Here is a 16,001-nt window from a genome sequence, read left to right as displayed (position 1 = left end):
AACAAGTAATAGATTAATAAGACCAAAGACTGCCTGCTTGATATACAGAAAATAAATGATATACTTCAAGTCTAAACACGTTCTACATAAGAGCCAGCGGCAAATTCCTGAAGGACTGGCTGAGATAAAGCTGTTCTCAGTGGGTACATGAGCGCTGTATGGCCGCTTGATGGCCTGGAGCTCACATCCCCGAAAACATCTACACAAATTGTCAAATAGCCACTATGTTATAATTAATTTAATCTTTATAATAAAAATGTATAATTCATCAAGTCGCATATTTGAGGTCTAAATAACTAAATTCTCACTTAAAAAAACAATTATGGTGGTTTGCTTGTCCGCCATGACACTTGCTGTGAGATATGCTGCAAGCGGAGTGATACAAATGGTGAAAGGTTCCTGTGGTGATACTGGTAGAATATCGCATGGCTGGAAAAGGCTCTCAGCCAATCAGATTCGAGAACTAGAACAAACTGTTATATATATATATATATATATATATATATATATATATATATATATATATATATATACACACACACAGTATATATATATATATATATATATATATACAGTATATATACAGTATATATATATATATATATACATATATACAGTATATAAATAAATATGTTATATATATATATACCGGTATATGTTGTCTGAAATACGATGGGATCATCGCTCTCACCTCAATGGCTGGGTGAAGTCCCAGCTGCCTATGAGGTGATAGCCAACTGCGTATTACAAGTCCAACCTACTGAGCTTTGTGGTGTGGGCCCAAGGTGCATTCTTCTGGTCATCAGGTGGGTACCCTCCTTCAACAGTGTTTCGTCAATTAGCCCACAACACCTCCAGAGGGCTTGACAGCTAACCCCAGCGTCCTGGGGTAGCCCCCTCGGCCCCTTGGGCTCCACAGCCAGTGCTTTTTTTTGTTCCCTCCCTACCCGGTGGGTTGTTCCATCGCTCGCAGCACTTCAGCCACAGCCATCTCGATGCTGTCTCTGCTCTTCTTGTGATATTCGCCACGAGCCGTCTCCTGCTGGGATCTCTTATTCCAAGTCTGTACAGGGTGCTCCAAAGTGACTGCCCATGAAATCCTCGGCAGCCTACTTCCACTGGCAAGTTCCATGCCCGCCATCCCACCTGTTGGCACTGTTGGGTGAGTGGTTGGTACTTCCCAAGCTTTCTCTCATGTCTCTTCTATCCTCTCCTCCCATGGCACAGTCAGTTCAAGCAGCACCACCTGTTTTGTTGCTCTGGACCACAGAACTATGTCTGGTCTGAGAGTTGAGGTAGTGATCTCCTCTGGAAACTTGAGCTGTCTCCGGAGGTCAACTCTCATGTCCCAGTCAATAGCCGATGTCAGGATTCCTGAGCCAGTTGATGTCCCGCTAGAGCTCTCCCCTGCTCTAACAAACCTGATCAAACGGGGTGCTGTCGTCCTCGTGCTGTTGTGGGTCTTACTTCTCTCTTCCTCCAGGCCTGTAGTCAGCTCGGCAAGTACTGTATCTGGTCATGCCTCCATCTAAACTTGCCATCAGCCAGGCTAGCCTGACATGACGACCACACATGTTCAAGGCTTGCCAGTTTCCCACACAGCGTGCAGTCTAGGCTCTCAGCCAGCCCCCAACGATGGAGGTTCACTGGTGTTGGTAGGACATCGTATGTGGAGCACAGGAGGAATTTTATCCTCTTCTCCTCCATGCCCCACATATCCCTCCACCCCAATGGTCTTCCTTGGACACCGCCCCAACATGTCCACCTCCCCTGGTTTGTCATGGCTGCTGCCCTCGCTTGCCTATCCTCCTCCTCCACCATATGGAGCTCTTCCTGGACTAGGCTATATATATACACTGTAACGGATTTCTGTAATTTGAACAGTATTTTACTGTAATATGTACAGTAAGATACTGTAAAATATGTATACAGTATGTTACTGTAAACAGCAAAGGATTATGGGAAAATATAGGGTCACTACTGTAATTCTTCACTACTGTAAATCAATTTACAGTAGTGAACTTGCCCGCGAAAAACTGACCAATGGCAAGAGGGATTTCTTTTCAAGTGTTTTTTTGAGGGGTGAAGTGGCAGTGAATGCACGGACAAAAGATCATGTAACTCACCAAAAAGGTTAGTATATAATTTCTATTTTATGTAAAATAAACATTTTCAAATGTTTTTACTTATGTTAACAGCAAACTAACATGATGTATCGTTTTGTTTTCGTCTGAATGGTTTTAGTGTCTTTTTTTCCTGACTGTCGTCAGAATGTTTTTTTTGGTGCCTTTATTACTGTCTTTTTTCCTGACTGTCGGCCGGGTCGCTGTCACGGTGATAATATTAACTGGTGAGTAAGTTAAGTTCACCTATATTAGCCGAAATATTCTTTAGTTAAAACTATAAAAAATAATGGTTGTGTGTTCCTCTGCCTCTTTAACGCAAGTTAGCTCATCAGGCGGGCGGAGTCGACGGTAACGTTAACCGAGCTAACAGCGAACTCAACGTGAAATACTGAGGTAAAGTGAGATAGACGAAACCCTTGTTAAAGTGCGGGTTTTAAACAATATTTTCACGTAGGCCTATATGATTTATTTTCAGGTTTGTGATCTGGATAATGCCATCTGCAACGATGGAGTGTGTTGGAGCCTTTTCATTGTGATAACATCAACTGGTATGTAACGTTATGGTCACCTTAACCTAAATTAGCCGAAGTAAACTTATTAAACAGAGAAGCATAATAACTTTGGTATGTTCTGTCTCCTCTTTCACAACTTTTTGGCAGATGTACAGCGTAAATACTGAGTAAAACTTAGTTAAAGGGATAACGTAGTACACCTTAAACAGAAAATTATGTATGTCATCATTTACTCGCCCACAACGTGTTCTAAACTTGCATGAAGTTCTTTCGTCTGAACATTTATGTAAAATAAGATATTATTAAGATATAAAATAAGATATTTTGAATAATGTTGGTAAATAGTGGCTGGTCCGCATGGACTTCTATAATAGAAAAAATACTTTGGATGTCAATGGGGACCAGTAACTGTTTGGTTGCTCATGTTCTTTAAAATATCTTCTTTTGTATACAGCACATTCAATAATTTAATGGAAGTTATGAACAAGTTGAGGGTGAGTAAATGGTGACAGAATTTACAATTTTGAGTAAACTAACCCTTTATCCAACACCATTGTTAATTTCATCTTTTGTTTTATTTTCAAGTTTGTGGTCTGAATTATGTCGTCTGAAATGTCGGAGGTGTATTTTGGAGTCTTTTTTGTGATTGCCTTCGTAATGGTGATAACATCTACAGGTGAGTAAGATGACATCAACTAAATTAGCTGAAGTATGCATTAGTTAAGCAGGCAAACATGTTCTTTTCTGTTCTTTATTTTGAATTTGCAGCGGCCATTCCCTCCGGACTGTACATCACTGCTGACGCTCTCCACTAATACACAGAACGGGTTGACGTTGGAGGAGGAAGAGGAGAAGGAGGAGGAAAGGGTTAGCAATATACCATTATCAATATAGCAAAGTTTTGCTAACTAATATTTTTAATGTTGTTTAATTGATTAAAAACTATAAACACCATACAACATTATATCTTACCTCATCTTCACCCCACATGTTATTGTTGTTAGTAATAAGTTCTGTTATTGTATTTTAGTTTTTTTTTCTGTAAACTATAACACTAAAAGGCTGCTGTGACTTTGTCTGTTTCAGGAGAGTCTGTTCTCAAAGCAAAAACATGGATGCTGACAATGAAGGGCAGAATCATCATCCAGTTACAACTGCTAACAGACGACTCTTCAGCATTAGCTGTCTATTTTGTCGAATGCAGAATCAGGTAAACCAATATATATATATATATTTTTTATTTTTTTTTACATTACATTACATTTACATGCATGCATTTGGAAGTCACTTTTATCCAAAGCAACTTACATTGTATTAAGTTTAATTTAAATTATCCATTCCCTGGAAATCTAAGCTACAGGAATATTGAAAAAGAATGAAGCTTTAATGATTTTAATGTAATGTATTATGGGGTAATACCATCCCTGTAGGTTAGGGGTGGAAATTGGCAAAAATTTGATGATTCGATAGTATTGCGATATTTGGGCCACAATTCAATATTATTGCGCTTCCTAACATTGCGATACAGCAAGTATTGCGATTCGATTCTGCGATATATTGCGATTCATGTCCCCCATATTATTCAAAGACATTACAAAAAATAAGACTGCTCAACTCACTACAAATGTCACATTAAATCTGTGAACATCTTCTACACATTTACTGGAGGCTAGTGCAAAAACTTTGTCCTTGAACATTCAGGACACAGGACCTTATTACAGAACGTAATTATATGAACGCGTCACCACCGCATTAGCACCAAAAACATGGAGATTTTATTTTAGAGAATAATTACACAACCTATTCGATATACTATAATTCTATAATTAAATAAACTAATCGAATATCCAAAAATTGTGACTCATCCCTGCATTTAATACCTTGTTTTTTTCCCAAAATCTTCACTTACGTCTCGATTTTCGAAGGGGATTATAAACGTTTCTTCCTTGGTTCGCTTTTATTTAGGCCTATTACATTCACATTCTTTACTGTGGTAAAGTAGAAAAACGTTGTAGGACAGATAGCCTACATTTTTACTTGCACGTCAGATTCATTTCAACACAGTTTTTGCTTGTTATTAGACATGTACGGCGCGTCAAGTTTATTTGATTTTTAGTTTCGCTCTCTTTGGCAGCGCAATTTCAAACATAGCTTAAATGTCTTGCCCTTGTGGAAGATTAAATTCACTTTTCATACCTTTTACAACAAGTAGAAAACATGAAGATATCAGAAAATAGATCGATGGTCTCTTTCCTCCTCGTGTCATCCCTCTCAAAGCACAGAGCGGTATGGCTTCATGTGGAATCACGTGTCTTTGTGTGGAAGTATTAAACGAAAGGTTTTTTTTTTTATATATAGATTTAACTTTTCTATTATGTAAGTTTCTAATATTTACTGATATGTATTTGAATGCTTTACAGGCTTTGTGTTGCTTCTTTGACGGAATTGCTCAAATAAAGACTTTTTTGCTCGAATAAACTACATTTTTTTATTTCAATTTTCATAATAACCCCCCAACCACTGCAGGTAGTTGGTCCATTACCACCGCAGTGGTAAAAAAAACTGCCACCGTCACAGCCTTATAACCTATATTGGAATACTTTGCGCTACTGTATCAATATAATTGCGTGCGCAAAATATCGCGACACTGAACAGAATCGATTTTTCCCCCACCACTACTGTAGGTGGATTCAGAATCAGATGTAGTGCTTTTATTAACGCCAAAGTACATGCAGCATCAAGTTTGAGGGTTAGGGAAAATTCTGCCAACACCGGTCTGAAAAAATTATATATTTTTTCCCTGCTTGTGTTTGCAGGTTCATTCTGAGAGTCAACCCTGATGGCACCAAACACCAAAGGCACAGATCAGATGGAAATCTGGAAAGGTCCAAAGAAAAGCATCAGCCTGAAACCCTCAGTGTTTCTCATCAGAGAGGTTGTCAACTTTGACTGGCAAAATTACTGAAATGTAACAACACAACACTGACTTTGACTGTATTTTATTGTTTTAAGGCCTGTTTTGCTTTTCAGTGTGTGTACGTTTTTGCCATGCTACAGATATAAATGGTCACCAGGAGATTAATTCTATGGACTTTGGAGATGTTGCCTTTTTTTTTCTTCAGCTAGTGGCTCCTAAAGGTCAAGATTTGTAATTTGTACTTCTAAAACAAAATGTTCAACAATTAAAAAGAATATTATAAGGACAAATGTTTGTGAGTTATTGTGATTTTTTGGGGGGTGGGGTAAACATAAATGAAAAAAAGAAAATTTAAATGAAAAAAACAAACAAAAAACAATACTAATACTGTAAATGAAAATACGGTAATAATACTGTAAATGCAAGTACAGTAAATGATACAGTATACTGTAAGTGAAAATACAGTAATAATACTGTAAATGCAATTACAGTAAATGGTACAGTATACTGTAAGTGAAAATACAGTAATAATACTGTAAAACATTTTACAGTAACTTACTGGCATCCAGCTGCCAGTAAGTTACTGTAAAATTTACAGCAACCTCTTTACAGTGTATATATATATATATATACACACACACACAACCATTTAGTATTATTTTATAAAATGTGGGTTTAATGCCTTTTATATGTGATTTCTTGGATATTTAGGCTAAATCGTTTTCAGTAATACAAATCTTAAGGAGACTTTTACCATATTTTGAGAATTCCCGGGTACGGAATTCTTGCAAGGTCTATGGTCTATGCACAGACTTTAAAACATGCAAGGACAAATCCAAATGCAACTGCATGGCATCCTTGTGCTTCCGACTTTGTGGCAACAGTTTGGGGAGGGCCATTTTCTGTTACAGTATGACAATACCCCTCTGCACCAAGTGCCATAAAGAAATGATTTACTGAGTCTGGTGTGGAAGAACTAGACTTGCACAAAGCCCAGACCTGAACACCACTGAACACCTTCGGGATAAATTGGAACACAGACTGCAAGCAAGACCCAATCTCTTGTGTGGAAGCAAATCCCTGCAGCCATGTTCCAATACAGTCTAAATCAAACAAGAAAAGTGCATGCAGTTATATCAGCAAAAAGAAGAAAAACTCCCTATTATCACCAATCGTTTTAAACCTTAAATGCTCCACAAGCACATACAGTTGTAGTGTGTCCACACATTTCCAGCCATACGGTGTATACATGCAGTTTATAAATATGCAAATATGTAAATGTAAACATTCACATACATTTCATGTTTGCATATTTGACATGTAAATACGATGTTAGATGCAAATTGGATTGCAAACCCTAAAGCATAGGAAAGTTATTGAGCTACAGGACTGCACAGCCAAGCAATAATGTTGCTATGGAAAAATCAGCTCATGCACAGGGGGGCTAATTGAGCTCGCTCTCAGAATAGAGGATTTACACTCAGGATAACTTCAGCATTTGCAAGATTTAAATCCACACATTGCATCTTTTTAGCGTACACTAATGTTCAAAAGTTTTGGGTCAGTACGATTTTAATGTTTTTGTAAGAAGTCTCTCGTGCTCACCAAGACTGCATTTATTTGATCAAAAATACAGCAGAATCAATAATAATTTTCTATCATAATATAGTATATTTTAAACTGCAATTTAGTGATGGCAAAGCTGAATTTTCAGCCATTACTCTTCATTGTCACGTTGCCTCAGAAATATGCATGCTCAAAAAACACTTCATATTTTTATCAATGGTGAAAACAGTTGCTGCTCAATATTTTTGTGGAAACCGCTATCCATTTTTTGATTCTTTGATAAATAGAAAGCTCAAAAGAACAGCATTTATTAGATTTTTTTTTTGTAACAAAGTGAAATTTACTACAGAGTCACTTGACAAATTTCTTTAAAAAAGTCTTTCTGAGCCCAAAGTTTTGAATGGTCGGTACTGAAAAAAGTAGTGAAATCAGCAAACTGCATTTGTCCATACTGCACATAATTTTGAACAGCTTTGACTATCCACCTTAAAACAACAGAGAATTGCCTTTGACTTTAACTAGTCTGATAACACTGAATATTGTTTTGTCTACGTTCTGCTTGTCAGAGATAAAGAAGGGAAGCATTTTATTATTGTCCGGATTCTTTGTATTCTTATTTCAATGCTCTCAGGCAGAATGTGGTGTCGTGGTAATGGAATGAGATTCAATCTTTCTTCCATTCAGACTGACGGGCATTTTTATGTTTGTAATTTATGAACTGTTGTACAGAGCTTCATGGAACACCGCTTCTAAATTAGACCATTGTTTAGCATTCATGACGGCTAGCATGAACCTTTAGCCTAATGGTTTTAGTCTTGAGAGAGGAAGAAAGCTTCTTGGAGCCACACTTTGACCGGCAAGGCTGAATTCCTGATTTGATGGACCTGCATGTTACATCATTAAAAGTTTTTCTAAATCACTTATATAAAACAAGGATTAGTGTTTGGTAACTCTTAACATACTGACTAGCATTGCATAGGAAAAAAGTTGAAACGGATCAAACTTTTCCTTTATTAAAAGGAACAAGCCAGACAGGTGCGTGCACGGTCCATATCGATCGTCTGATAGAAATGCTGACAACAGAAGTGCCTTAGTGTGCTAGTTAGTTCAGTGTTATCCAATAATAAGCATTACTGTTCTGTTCTAAGCTCTGTTTAATGACATGGTGTCATTTTGACAACATGAAAGTGCTTTTTAAAGTCACTGTGAACTCAAAATGGGCATTTTTATGGAATATTGCAGAATTTATTATAAATGATTATTCTGTGCAAACCATTATTTTAAAAAATCTCTTCACTAATTATGTTTTTTCTGGTGCGAGGGCAGGAAAAACTGTCAAGTCACTTTAGATTGCAGCAATAGCAAACTACATTGTTCTATCAGGGGTGGGCAATCTTTCCAAAATTGTATTTCAGAATCTTATAAAAAAATAAATAAATGTGCTACACGGAACCAACCCAGACCTTTCTATTTGAAAGTTGGACCCAGACCCGTGCAGAACCGAAAAATGCCATAAATCTATACCCAGAACCGATGCGGAGCCGTCTATTATTTGAAAGCTGGCCAGGAAGACACAGACCCGACTGGACCCGAACAGGTCTTGTACCTGTACCTTACTGTGATGCATTCAATACTTGCCAAGAAAGTGATTAAATGTACGCATTCAAAACTTGACTGAACTTGACTGAAGAAGTGGGAAATTCTGTTGGCTGTTGTGTGACAGTAATTTCACCTATTAAACAAACTCACGTTTATCACAAGGTTGAATCCAGTTATTCATTAGTCAGCTACTTATTGATGCTTTTCTCTTCCATCTTGAATAACGTTGTAAAGCGCTGTTTCTCTGGCATTTCTAAAGGCTCATAAAATATTATGGCTTGGCTTGATAGTCTAATGGTCTGGCTAAATAAAAAATGTAAACATCTTTTACTGTACCAATTTTATATGCCTCATACTTCCTATTTGAGCCAATGCAGATGAATGAGCAAAGTTATTTCAGGGCAAGACCATCCTGATTGTAAAGAAGATCGTGATTGGTTGGAGCGAGAGCATGCTATGACTGGTCAGCGCAAATGGTTGTTATCTGATTGACTTAAGTAGATGGTGGGTGGAGTCCACTTATTTGTGAATGTCTGCACGTCTTGACACTAGAAAGGTTTCAAAACCCACAAAAGTGTTCGGAGATCAACAAATGCACAGAAAGCGATTCACAAATGCAGAGAAAGCGATTCACAAATGACACATTTGTAACATAACACATTTGTAAATATTGTGTGGTTCAATCTCTTTCGCAGTTTAATGGGCGTTTAAAGCTGCAGTAGGGAACTTTTAGAAAACGTTGACTTAGCCTGAAAATTTGAACAAGCACAGCTTACAGGTCACTCCCCCTCGCTCTCTGCTGCGCTACAGCCCTCCCTCCACAGCTCCTCCCCCACAACAACGGAGCCTGCCGTGAACGCGCAGGCTAGTAAACAGGGCCACTGATGACGGCGGATAAACAGTTATCGCACATTCACTGGTAGGGACGAAACATCAACAATATGCTTTACATTGACTATCATGGCCTGCCCATACTTTGACTACAAACTTGGTCCTCAAATCATTACGTATTTTGCGATACATGTAATGTAACTTCATAACGTTGCACTCTTTCTATTAGTTTTAAATAGCTAGCAAGATAATATAATGGTAACGTTACAGTATGTAAGTAATTCTTCTAGCGATGTGTAATGCTAAATAAGGTTTGCTAGTACATTATTTCAGCAACATGACAAGCCAGTGAATTAGCAGGTTTCAATTGTTGCTTTGCACACTGCGTGACATTTTATCTGTATGCTATGCGGCCAGAGTTTTGACACTGAGTCAATGGGCTCCGACGCGCTTGTTTATCGTCATCGGTCTTTTTCCGTTTACCTGTCTTTGTTGTATGAGCTGGTGCCACTCGAGAAATTGGCAGTTTTAGTTGTTTGTCCGCCATTAGCAGAGCTGCGGCACACCGGCTATCTTGATTTTGAACGACTGTAGGCGCTGTGCGAGAGAGGGGTGATGATCAGCGCATACACAAGCTTGATTGACACTGCTAAGACACTCCTCCTGGCTCTGATTGGTTGTTTCTTACCGGGAGCGGTGTATTTCTGCAAATGGCAATAGGACCACTGGGAGGAGCCTGAGGAGCTTGATTTTTTCACAGATTATCTGTCTCATATTCTAAGGAAATAATGACAGTTTTAACAAATATGTAAAAAATACATTTTTACAAAATTACCAACTGCAGCTTTAATAACTCTTTTTTAAATAAATCATGTTCCACAGTAGACTTCATTTAACGACAGCTGTGTTACAAGTTTTGACTGATTTGGACATTAAGTTTAGGCTTTTAAAGGCACAATATGTAATGTTTGCCGCTAGAGGTCACTTATTCAAAACAAAGGCGTAGCTTGATGACGCCGTGACTGAGTGTGGATTCATGGGAGTTGTTGTATTCACTTCCACAGCCAAAGGAAAGGACATACCCGACGGGACAGAAATCATATTCTTGGATGAGCTAATGTACAGTTTTATTAACATTACTGTGGTATGAAGCAGGGCGGGCCGAGAGCCGTGGAGCGAAACGAGGCCGCTGGAACGAATGCTAATGAGAGCGATTCACACCGTTCTCGAGGTCAGTGGAGCTTTTATTATGCTTATGCTGCAGTCGACCGATTCCACTCTTTTCATTGCGTATGTGGGGTAACGCAGCGCTGTTTTGCATGGTTAAAACAATCATACTAAATGCATTTAAGTATGTTGAAAGTTATGTTCAACTTTGTAGCTCGGAGGTTGGTATTTAACACTTGTTGCACTTTGCAGTAATCTAGATCGATATTGAATAGGCTATCATAATAAAAACTGGATGACTTGTATTGCTAATTGACATGCAATTAATTTTTTAATATATTGTAGGGCTGTAATCTCCCAGTCGATTAGTCGATTAATTGGTCGATACGTTCTGGCTCGACCAAAATTCTGATTGGTCGATTTTTTGCCGCGTTCATTTCATCAGTTTTGCATCAGTTTTGCCTTCATTTCATCAGATGGAAAACACTAATTGCTAATGGGGGTGTTTTCAGAGCACCCCTGTTTCACAGGTAACAGTCTGTCTTCAGAACACCCCCTTGCTTTCACTTCTTTTGGATTAGCCCAACCCACTGGAGAAGAGAGACAGATTGAAGAAAGTAGGCTACTAGAAGGTTTGCTGAATATTATTTATTTAATTGTGAGAGCGTTTAATTCATAGTCAGTCCTCTTCTACCATGTCCAAAGACATCGGCAGGTGTGGCAGCATTTTTTAATTCATTAATGGGAATTAAAATTCATTTAATTCATTAATTAATTCATAATTCATAGTCAGTCCTCTTCTATTCATTCATTTCATTTTATTCATTTTCTCTTCTACCATGTCAACAAAGACATCGGCAGTGTGGCAGCATTTTTTTTAAAATAGAAAACGGGAAAAAAGTCGAATGCAAATTTGCGCTGTGCCCACTGTTTGTATTCTAATGAGCCTATGCTTTATTTTTCAGTTATGCACTTTATTTCGTTTCTGCTCTTGATCTGGTTTGTTTAATAAATATTCTTCTTTTAAACCAAAAGCCGAATCCCGGACATTTTGGACGATCTCGACGGCCGGACATGTCCGGGAAAAAGAGGATGGTAACCCCTACTACTCAGCTTTCTCCTACTACTCAGCTTTCTCATCAAGGCTACCAAGTACTGCGCACAGTGCGCTGCTAATTAATTTAACGTTTTTTTTTTCTAACGTCATTTTTAGTCAAAATTTCAGTCGACCAAGATTTTCTTTGGTTGATTACAGCCCTAATATATTGTATAATGGAGAAAGCTATCTCTGATTGTGCGATGCCACTTGACAATAGTGTTATCTCTGAGGTACAAACATGTTACTCGCGGTAAATCAAGAAAACAAGCGATTCAAACAATAAGACTAACCGTGTTGAACTATAAAACAATGATAAAAGTACTACTGTGCTTCAGCATGACTCATATCAGGCAGTGGTGGGTGAATCTGCTGGTTTCAAAAATGAAATAGGGAAGGAATCAACTATGTGAATAAAAGCAATTTTGACCGTTTGACTTTTGACTATTAGTAATCAATAGAGGGTGTTACGTGTTCAGAGGATATGTGTTTGTGTTGTTGTTTTTGCTGTCACTCTCTCTCCGCTGTCATCTCTCAGGGCGGTGCTGCCGGCCGTCCATCATCATCATCATTACGACGTACACCTGAATTCCTTACTATAAGAGGCTGACGTAGACCGGAAGCGGGAGAGAGAGAAGGAGCTTTGTTTGATTTTCGTTTTGGTTCACGCGGCGGCGTGTCCTGTTTTGTTGTTTTGTTGGTTATATTTTGAGTTACTTGGTTATTTTCTCTCAGTGTTGGTTATTTTTGATTTACGTTGGACTTGAGTCCATACGTTTCTTTTTGTATATTGCTTTATAACCGGCCAGGGAGTAGTGAGTAGGATAGTATGTCACGTGACTTCCATTCATGCAACACCTAGGGAAATCCGTGTTAGTACATCAGGTAAGGAGCGGGTGCTATTGTTGTATGTTTTCGTTTTTACGTAGCGTAGGTTAGGTAGGACGTGCTGAGCGCCGTCAACTTTGTTTTGTATTATTTTCCTGTTGTAGCAGTTTAGTGGGGATGGGAATGCTGGTGCGACAAATAAATATATGCACTTTCATAACTCAAATCCTGGTTTTGTCCTTGTGTCCTTGTTGCACCAGCACCTTAACCACGTTAACCGGGTTAATTAATCCGGGAATTATTTCTATTATTTTATGTTGTGTTCCCTCATGCCCTTAGCCATTTTAGGGACGTAACATAAATGTGGGGGCTCGTCCGTTCCTTAAAGCCTGGACATTGTTGAGGTGCTGGTTCAAGTTGTTCAGTACTTTAGAGAAGGATTTAGTACGTTTGTCGGGTGCATTAGAGAATGATTTAGGGATTGTGTGGGTGTTTTCTTGTGGATTTGGTTGGTGGCCTATGGTTCGTTTGTGAAGTTCATTATGACATCGTACGCACAAAATTTCATTGAGAACCCTTCGTTTGAGGCGTTTGAGAGATGTCGAAAAGATGAATTGATTGTCATTGCTGACCACTTCCGAATTTCTGTTAGGCAACAACTGTTAAAAAGGGAGATTAAAGATTTTTTATTGCATCGATTAGTGGAAATGGATGTTTTAGTTTTATCGGAGACGGAGGGAGAAGCAGTTCAAATCGCCGAGGATGCGCAAAGTACAAAGGCTGGGACGGAGACCGAGGTCGGAGCCCGAGCAGCTTTGCCACCCTTTGAGCCGTTTTCTCCGGCCACGCCGGGATCGATAGGGGAGTCGAAACTGAAAGTTCGTCTCGCCCGACTCCGTATGGAAGCGGAGGAGAGAGTGCAAGTACGCCAGGGCGAATTTGATCTGCGGCTCAAAATCCGTAGGTTGGAAATAGATGCTGAGAAAGAAGTGAACTTGCGCCGGTTAGAGTTGGAGGGGAGGAAGCTCGCACCTGTCACTGCTGGTCCGGTCACTTCCAGCTCGGTGAGTAAAGAGGGTGCAGTTCGAGCTCCTACAGCCTCGGCTGCATTCGATGTGAGTAAAAATCTTCCTTTGGTGCCTTTGTTCAGAGAGTCGGAGGTGGATAGCTATTTTGGGGTTTTCGAACGGATAGCGGTCTCGTTAGGATGGCCAAAAGATGTATGGGCATTATTGTTGCAGTGCCGGCTGTCAGGAAAAGCTTTGGAAGTTTTTTCTGCACTTTCGTTAGCGGATAGTTTACAGTATGAGACCGTTAAGACGGCTATCCTTCGTTCGTTTGAGTTAGTCCCTGAGGCTTACCGGCAAAAATTTTGAAAATCACAAGAAAAGTGTGAATCAAACATTTGTTGAATTCGCTCGCGAGAAAGGGGTGTTATTCGATAAATGGTGTGTATCAAGTAAAGTGACAGATTTTTCCTCTCTCCGAGAATTAATGTTACTTGAGGATTTTAAGAGATGCTTGCCGGAACGCATTGTTCTGTATTTGAATGAGCAAAAAGTCACTGATCTTGCCACGGCAGCCGTGCGCGCTGATGAGTTTGCGCTCACACATCAGAATCAGAATCAGAATCAGAAAGAGCTTTATTGCCAAGTGTGCTTGCACCCACAAGGAATTTTTCTTGGTACTGAAGCTTCCAGTGCACATATACAAATACAAATACAACAAGAAACATAGTAATACAAATTCTAAGAATAAAATATATTTAAAAATATATGTGTTTTTTAGTGCGCGCCCGGAAAGAAACACGACTGTTGTTGCTCAGCCTCAGTTATTTCAGGGGAAACCTGCTAACGAACAGGCGAGGATGGCGAATGAACAATCGAAAGAGAGACGTGAGTGCTATTATTGCCATAAAGCCGGTCACGTGATTGCAGATTGCTTAGTGCTGAAACGCAAACAGCAGAGTTCGCCACAGCAGAGACCTGTTGCTTTTGTGAACACGGCTTCTGAAGATCTGACAGAAGTGTTACCTGATGGTATATACAAACCTTTCTTATTGAAAGGATTTGTATCATTTAGTGGTAAGCTTGAGGAGCAGGTGGAAATACAGATTTTGCGGGATACCGGAGCTGCTTATTCATTTATATGTGCTGATGCGCTGCCCTTTTCTGAGCGGTCACATTTAGGGTCTAGCATTTTAGTTCAGGGGTTTTGTATGGAAGTGGTGAAGGTGCCTTTACATCGTATACATGTGAAGTCTGATTTAGTCACTGGATTTGTTAATGTGGGGGTGCGTTCTGCGCTTCCAGTGCCAGGGGTATCATTTATTTTAGGAAATGACCTGGCTGGAGGGAGAGTTTTGCCGGCACTGGAAGTAGTTGACAACCCTATGTTCACTCCGGAATCGGACGAGTTAGCCCAGACGTACCCTGAACTGTTTTCCGCATGCGTCCTCACTCGTGCGCAGGTTAAAAAAAAAGGTGATGAGGTTGTATTGAATGATACCTTTTTGTGTGTAGCTGATGAGTCTGGTGAAGTTACTGCACAGGAGGATCCTGTTAGTAAAGACTCGGAAGTTGCTAAGGTCCATGTTCTTTTTCCCTTATCCGTTACTCGTGAGGAAGTTGTGGAGGCTCAGAAGTCGGATGAAACTTTGTTTAAGTGTTTCATTGCAGCAAGGGATGGTAAAGATAAGGGTGCTTCATATATTATAGATGATGGTCTGCTAGTGCGTAAATGGCAGCCGACCACCACTGTGAGTGACGAGGGTGCATCAGTATACCAGGTGGTGATTCCCTCTGTCTATCGCCCTCATGTACTTTCCCTGGCTCATGATCACGTTTTATCCGGACATTTGGGGGTTACTAAAACGTATGGCCGTATTTTGCGACACTTTTTCTGGCCTGGACTTAAGAAGGATGTAGCAAATTTTTGTCGCACATGTCACACTTGTCAATATATGGGAAAACCGAATCAAGTTATTCCCCCGGCTCCGCTCGTGCCAATTCCAGCCCTGGGTGAGCCGTTTGAGAGTGTGATTGTGGATTGTGTGGGACCGCTCCCGAAAACAAAATCGGGCAATCAATTCGTTCTCACTATTATGTGTTCTGCTACTCGTTATCCAGAGGCCATACCTTTGCGTACAATTACTGCTAAAGCCGTAGTTAAGTCCCTCATTAATTTTTTTTCTACTTTTGGATTGCCGAAATTCGTCCAAACTGATCAGGGAACGAATTTCCTTTCAAAATTGTTTAAGCAGGTATTGAGTTCGCTCAATATAAAACATCGTGTGTCAAGTCCATATCATCCCGAAAGCCAGGGAGCCCTGGAGAGATTCCACCAAACTCTGAAATCAA

At 39.6% G+C, this 16,001-nt stretch overlaps 1 long non-coding RNA gene across 4 annotated transcripts; it reads left to right on the top strand.

Moving 5' to 3' along the window:
• Positions 1–1,843: 1,843 nt before the first annotated feature.
• Positions 1,844–5,830, top strand: LOC309500308. Of its 4 annotated transcripts, none has more exons than XR_014206534.1 (8): positions 1,844–2,133; positions 2,245–2,350; positions 2,451–2,519; positions 2,602–2,674; positions 3,224–3,314; positions 3,407–3,505; positions 3,725–3,848; positions 5,455–5,830. It is a non-coding gene; the product is annotated as an uncharacterized lncRNA (long non-coding RNA). The 4 variants fall into 4 exon arrangements; XR_014206535.1 differs by having other exon boundaries at positions 2,119–2,133; positions 2,447–2,519; XR_014206536.1 differs by having other exon boundaries at positions 1,844–2,350; positions 2,447–2,519; positions 5,455–5,829.
• The last annotated feature ends 10,171 nt before the right edge of the window (positions 5,831–16,001 follow it).

The sequence above is a fragment of the Leuciscus leuciscus genome (assembly GCF_965113295.1).
Source record: "Leuciscus leuciscus genome assembly, chromosome: 6".
Lineage (NCBI taxonomy): Eukaryota > Metazoa > Chordata > Actinopteri > Cypriniformes > Leuciscidae > Leuciscus > Leuciscus leuciscus.
The sequence above is the reverse complement of the archived record's forward strand: the minus strand, read 5'-3'. Positions and strand labels throughout refer to the sequence as shown.